Source organism: Pinus tabuliformis, chromosome 2_2 (genome assembly GCF_031772625.1).
Source record: "Pinus tabuliformis cultivar Carrire ecotype Pingquan chromosome 2_2, CPIR1, whole genome shotgun sequence".
NCBI classification, from domain to species: Eukaryota; Viridiplantae; Streptophyta; class Pinopsida; order Pinales; family Pinaceae; genus Pinus; species Pinus tabuliformis.
Genome location: NC_142300.1, coordinates 509,647,061 through 509,654,145, shown reverse-complemented (window position 1 = coordinate 509,654,145; position 7,085 = coordinate 509,647,061). Strand labels below are relative to the sequence as shown.

At 34.7% G+C, this 7,085-nt stretch overlaps 1 pseudogene across 2 annotated transcripts; it reads right to left on the bottom strand.

Annotated features, from left to right (window-relative positions):
* Positions 1-5,121: 5,121 nt before the first annotated feature.
* Positions 5,122-6,668, bottom strand: LOC149193596 (abscisic acid receptor PYL12 pseudogene; annotated as a pseudogene). 2 transcript variants are annotated; one of them, XR_016254462.1, is made up of 2 exons: positions 6,526-6,668; positions 5,122-6,379 (listed from the first exon to the last, which is right to left on the bottom strand). The product of XR_016254462.1 is annotated as an abscisic acid receptor PYL12 pseudogene, transcript variant X1 (transcript). The 2 variants fall into 2 exon arrangements; XR_016254463.1 differs by having other exon boundaries at positions 6,532-6,550.
* Between the last annotated feature and the right edge of the window lie 417 nt (positions 6,669-7,085).

The following is a 7,085-nucleotide window of genomic DNA, read 5'->3' as shown; positions in this document are numbered from 1 at the left end:
GATGTCAAGTGTTTGAGATCATTTCAGTCATGGTTGGGGATGATTAGGTCTAGTCCTGGAGATATTTTTTGCTTTATTAGTCTTTTCATCATGTGTTTAATGAATTTCGGAAGTGACAATAAGTTATGGGCAGTGGCCGAAATTTAAGGCTTGAAAAGTTCCTTAAATTCCTTGGACTCTAGCATAGGCCTACTGGAAACAGTCCTTGGACGCAGGGATGTAGGCTTGTGGGAGCATCCATAGCTCTTTAGACGCTGGCATGCCCATATCATGGGAGTGTTCAAACCTTTTATACTTTAAAAACTCAGTGGGACCCAGGGGCTAGTTAGTAGAAAGGTTGGGATGATTTGTGAGGGTCCTAATGATGATGTTGAAGGTCTGTATTGTGTGTTTCCATTGGTTCCACTTCCTTAACGTGACTTAGGAGGTTGAATCAAATCATAGAAACTTCTCGTCACATGTATAACCCGGTTGGTCGGTTACTTGGGTAGATGTGGGAGGAGAGTTTTATGCCAATACCATAAATAAAACAAAAACTAATATACGAATTAGAACTTGAAGAATGATACAAATAATTATACCACAAAACAAGAAAAGTTGTGAAAAAAGCACATTTAGAAAGCCAATCGTCATAACCATTTAAGAAAATGCCCACTTTTGTAATCTAAGTAAACCAAAAACTAGAAAAACTAGGGAGACCAGATAGAAAAAGGAACAATAAGAGCAAACCAAATTAAACACTCTAAGCAATACATTCTCATAATTAAAATCTTCCTAACCCTTCTCCATATCATGCGTTTCATGCCACCGCTAATGTTACTTCCACAATGACCATTGATTGAGTAGACTAATTATTAAGACTAATTCAGAAATGAAGTTGTACAATTAAAAAATTATTATGATTTCAACAAAATCTATATACATCATTAAATCTAAGCAAGACATCTTGTTAAGCTTTAAATCGTTCCGTAAACACCTTACACATGATTTTTTTTATCTACCAGTACAGATGTATAGTCTGAATGTATCTGATCTATCCAATGCAAGTATTCCTCACCTTACGTATCCAACTACCAATCTCTTCTTCAACTTAAGCATTTAAAAAAAATCTCCATTCCATCCTTGCCTCCTTCTTTGCATCATTGATTTTTCAATGAATCTTAGATGGAGTATTTTCTACTAAGGCCCCTACAAATCATTTTTCATCCTATTGAGCTCTTGAATGATATGGTGACTATATGCCTCATCAACCCCTGCACCTAGAAGGGATATTTATACGTGACATTGAGGAACATGGGAAGGGAAGCACCTAAGAGAAACTGAGAAAGAGTACATCCAAGAGAAATGACACTTGCGTACAACCTCAAATGGAATCACATTATTAATGCTAAGAACCATAAAGGTGGAGTAGAAATGAATCGAGAATCCAAAGCTAAAATGCTAAGAACTAGTGTGAAGACAAAAACTAAAATACTTTCCAAAGTAAGGAGAGGTAGAGAAATGAAGGAGACGCTTCCTAGTGTAGAGAAGGTTATGGTCACAAGCTAAAGGGATGCCATAAATATAACAAAACTAATATAAGAACTAGAATTTGAAGAGTGATACAAATAATCATACCGCAAAGCAAGAAAAGTTGTGAAAAAGGTACATTTAGAAAACCAATCCTTATAACCATTCAAGAAAATGTCCACATTCTTGATATAAGTAAGCCAAAAATAAGAAAAACTAGGGACACTAGATAGAAAAATGGGTAATAAGACCATACTAAATCAAACACTCTAACCAAAACCATAAATAAAACAAAAACTAATATAAGTACTAGAACTTGAAGAGTGATACAAATAATTATAGCGCAAAGCAAGAAAAGTTGTGAAAAAGGTACATTTAGAAAGCCAATCCTTATAACCATTCAAGAAAATGTCAACTTTTGTAATCTAAGTAAACCAAAAACTAGAAAAACTAGTGACACCGGATAGAAAAAGGAACAACAAGACCAAACTAAATTAAACGCTCTAACCAAGACATTCCAAAATTTATATAAAGTCCAGGGAAAAAATTAATAAAATTATATATATTTGTTAACTTTTTAAAATATTGGTTAATTATTTAATTTGTAAGCCAAATTCCAATTTTAATATTAAAATTTCAACACTACTTTAATATCTTTGTAACATGTTTGTAATATTAACTTCAAATGAAAATGGATCAAATCTCTTGAAATGCAAACCTCTTTTAGAGTGAAAAGAGATTTTATCCCTTTAAACATTTTGTAGATACAGAGTTAAGATGGATCTAGACTAGTTTAATTCCCCCCTTTGAATAGGCTATATTCCACATGAATACCATGAGCCAATATCATGTGTTCTCAATACTAGAGGTCATTTATTATTATTATTATTGTTTTTATTTATTTTATTTTATTTTGATCTAGTTAAAATGTGTACATTACATTATATTAATCTTTTTATTTATTTACTTCATTTTTATTTTTATTTTTATGTAATTTGACTTTGTCAAAATGTTAAATAAGACATTATGTTACAACATCTCTACCATATTGGCTTGACAATGCATCTCAATGCAAGCATGAAGACAATGTAAACATAACACTTTATTGTTTCTTATATTTCATAATTATTTATTTTTTAATAATTATTTATTATATTTTTATCGAATTAAATAAAATAATTTCAATGTGTAAATTCAAATTACCCACCAAGTTTTGAATGATAATGATGATGATTAACGTCCACTAAGACCAATATGGTCTATCCGACCTTAAGAATGAGATTATTTGAGACTATGTAATATTTTATTTCTATGATCAAAAAGAAGGAAAAAAGTGTTCCTAGATCACAATAATTTTGTTGACTTAACAAGTCAAGAAAGTTGGTAGTGTGATAAATGATTTGGAAATGCAAACAGACGTGAGTAAAAACCAGAAAATCTAAGAGAAAGCATTTTTCATATTCAACCCTCTTAGTATCGCAAAGGTGACAAACTCTTTCGTACAAAGGAATTTTGGGAATAAACCAACCCCAGATTTCACTTCAAAGCTCATGAGAATTGGTTCTTATCTTCACAATGTTCATTTTCTTCTTAGAAATGGTCACGACGTAAAGATAATTATGGTTAACAAGAATGGGGTTGATCACCTCCTTATAATAACTTAGCTTCCTTTTTCCCTCTAACTCCTTATGATCCCACAACTTATCCTTAAATTTGAAAGTAATAGTATTTTTAATATTATTTTTATTCTCCATGATCATCTCCTCCTTTATCCCCCAATGTTCGTGCCAAGACAGGGAATACTTTTGCTAACCTCACTTGAGTTGGAGGTGGGGGTATTCGCTAGAGTTAGAAGCAATTTTAGGGAACTTCTTGGCTTCCATATTGTAAAGCTTCTTCCTATACATTAGATATCTAAACATATACATGCTTTCGATGGAAGAAAGGGTAGCTTCAATCAAGAGGATAGGGTAGGGAGTATTTCCTTTAATTTTAAGGTTGTAGGTTATAAAATTGATTTTGGATCAACTCGATCTTCCTCCACAATTCTCTAGATATACTACAACCGCAAACATCACATCCATATAAAATAACAGGGGTGACAAGAGTCTCAAAGAGGAAACTTTTTTTACTCTGTACACAAAGATCTGTCGACTTACAATTGTTTTCAAGCTCATAATAAGTTTTCTAGCCTCCTATAACCTTTTTCCCAATTTTATAATTCCAGTTGAGCTAATGATAAATTTCAATACCTAAATATTTGCATGAAGAAACTTTCCCTAAGTAATTGTTATCATAAATGAAATTATCATAGTTGATCATTTTGGATTTAATTATCATGACGTTAGCCTTCTCAGGATTAATAGTCATATCCATCTTAAAGCAATAATCATGAAGGATTCTAAGTGGCCTGTCGAGATCATCATGGTTTATGGTTAGAAGAATGATATCATCAGCATAAAGGAGAAGAGTAATGACCATACAAGCGAGCTTGGCCCAATCACATCCTGCAACTTCCAAACACTTTTCTAGTTTATCAATGCAAATGCCAAAATTGGTAAGGAATAGGGGACACCTTTTCTTAACTTTAATATTGCATTTAATTTCTTTAGAGCAACCCTCGATAGTCTTAAATTTGGGAATAACATTCTCATATAGCCTAGTAAAAGAAACCCTCAACTCGATAGGAACCATCATCTCTTCAAGTCTTTGCCATAACTTATCTCGAGAAATTATGTAGAAAGCTTTTCTGAGGTCAACAAAACAACAACTGAGATCGATTGTACTATTGCAACACTCCTTGCAAATGATCATAAGGGTAACGAAATGGTCAATAGTTAAATGATGTCTCCCTTACTCTTTAACTCACACAAAAAAATACCTTAACTATATACCCATTTATCAATTATTCTATGTCCATAAACATATAACTTCTCCCTAAAAAAAATCACTTTCCATTTTTAATTTTAATTATCCTTTTCATACTTTCACCAACTAATTAATTACATTTCTTCACTATCTACTACTATTAATTTATAAACCACTATTCCAGCCTTTTTTATATATTTACATTCAACATTTTTCTTTTACACAATTCAATTCTAAAAAAATTCTTCTCACACAAAGTTCTTATTAAATTTAGAAAAAAAAATATATATTAAATTTATTCATTTATTAACATGCTTAATTTTTGTGAAAACAAGCTTCCATAATCAAAATTCCATTCCTACAATATCCTTACATAAATTAAAATAAAATTAGATTTATCTATTTACTAGTTCTTTCTAAATTTTAAAATTTAGGTTTATCTATTTACTAGTTTTTTCTATATTTTAAAATTTAAATAATCATTTAAAGACAATTTATTTCTCAAGATCTACCCATATTCATCCTTTGAATTTGAAAAAATTAACGGAAGAGATCAGTCTCAATATGATCAGATTCATCTGAATTCCCTTCACTCTGTTAAAAATTTAGATCCAACCTCGAACCCTTTTAACACTGAAATTCTTTAACACAAGCCTATGCAATTTGATTAAACACAATGACCCATTTGACCGCTGTAAATTTTGTAGCACAAAACTCAGATACCTGATTAAACACAATGAACCATTTGAAATGGAAAACGAAAATAAAATTGGAGGAATTGTATAAGAGTTGATAAAGTGTGCAGCCACAACAGAGCAGCCATGAGATCGATTTCCATACAATAAAATTCCAAGAAGTGTCTGTTTGGGAAAATCACACTCAAAAAAGTTCCCATCCTGCAATATTGTCTAGAAAGAAAAGATTGCAAGCCCAATCCTACATATGACATATGGACATTGTGATGATAAAACTATGGTGTTTGCCGAGCAGAGAGCGGAGATAGTTGCATCCCTCTTTTGTCTTTCACAGCCTCAAAGCCTCAGGCACAGAAAAACCTGGTACTGCATCAATGCCTGAAGAAACTTAATCTCGAAGCTTGAAAAACCCACCGAAATCCGTCAAAAGAATCAGATATTAATAAACATCACGAATGCCTCTGCAAGTTTCAATCGGTACTGCCTTTGTACAAATTCTCAAACTGTATAGCCAACAAAAGCAGAAACACAAAAAAGAGGGAAAAAACGAAGCTTGATCATTGTGGCATGAGATTCGATCCTGCGCTCAGCAACGCTGTGCGCTCAAGTGCTTGGAGACGTGAGCCAGGGACTGCAGATTGGATTTAACGATGGTGTCCACGAATAAACATGTCTCCTCATTGGTATTCCCATTTGGCACATCCACCACGTAGGATTCGATCACAATGGTTCCAGGTTTTCCATTTATGACCGTTTCTTGCAGATTGGTAATGGATCGATAATTGCTCAGCCTGTGATCTCCCCCAACGATGCTGAAGCTCAGAATATGCTGCTCCTCATCCAGAATGTCGAGCCTCTCGGTGCTGGTGGCCGCAGGGAGACCAGAGACGACTTGAACCTCTCTGAGGCAGCCGACCTTTACCTCCAGATCCCCCTCACCTCGCATGGAGCACTTGCGGACAAAGTGCTTGTAAATTTGGGGCTCATCGAAGCGTCGAACCAGTGACCAGACAACGCTCACCGGCGCCTCGACTCGCTGGACAACCACCGATGAACACCTCATGCGCTCCCTCCCGTCTTCCCCTCCATCTTGGGAATGCAAATACTGCAGGGCGCCAGTCTTGTTAATTTTCTTTGATACTCTGGAGGTCGGCTCCTCCTTGTCAGAAGGTACGGAGATCAAATCCCGGGACGATCTCCAGACTTCCCGAGGCTGCGATTCACACATCATTTTCTCAGCTAGCCCTCGCCCCTCCCCCAAAATTACAGACAGATACCGCTTCCGAGTTTCGAACTCGAATCTGCCCCTGCACAATCGCTAGTAAAATCACTATTTTGCAATCAGAAAACCGATTCTTTTGGCTCAGACGAACAAACAGGCCAAGCGATGGAGCAAGATAAATTTAGCAAAATGCTATTCAACAATGGAATCTTATATGGCCAGGCTTCTCACCCTTACCGACTTCGATCCTGCAACGCCCCGAAAAGTCTCCGAGCGAAATCCTACAGATGGGTTGCTCAGCCTCTCTCTCAAATCTTCGCTGCTACTGTTCATATTGTTGGAGAATGGCGTCAAAAATGTAAAGCACCGACATGCATACATCCATCATGCTCAGCACACATGCATAACATAACATATCATGTTTGCATCATGACATCATTTTACTTTTAATTTGCATTTTTTAATTTATTAATTTCTTCCTCAAGTGGCCCATTTGCCCTTTACAATTTGCCTTTTTTTAATTTATCAATTTCCGAATTTGCATTTTTTAATACATTAATCTCGTCCTCAAGTGGCCCACTTGACCTTTATATTTTGCATCTTTTAAATTTATTAATTTCGTCCTCAAGTAGCCCACTTGACCACTTGACCTTTATATTTTGCATCTTTTAAATTGATTAATTTCCTCGTCAAGTGGCCCACTTGACCTTTATAAAATTGAAGAGAGCATTTACCCTTTCTAGAGATCTTGGCGGTGGGCAGATTTAGTTAACTACCAAATTTCAAAGCTT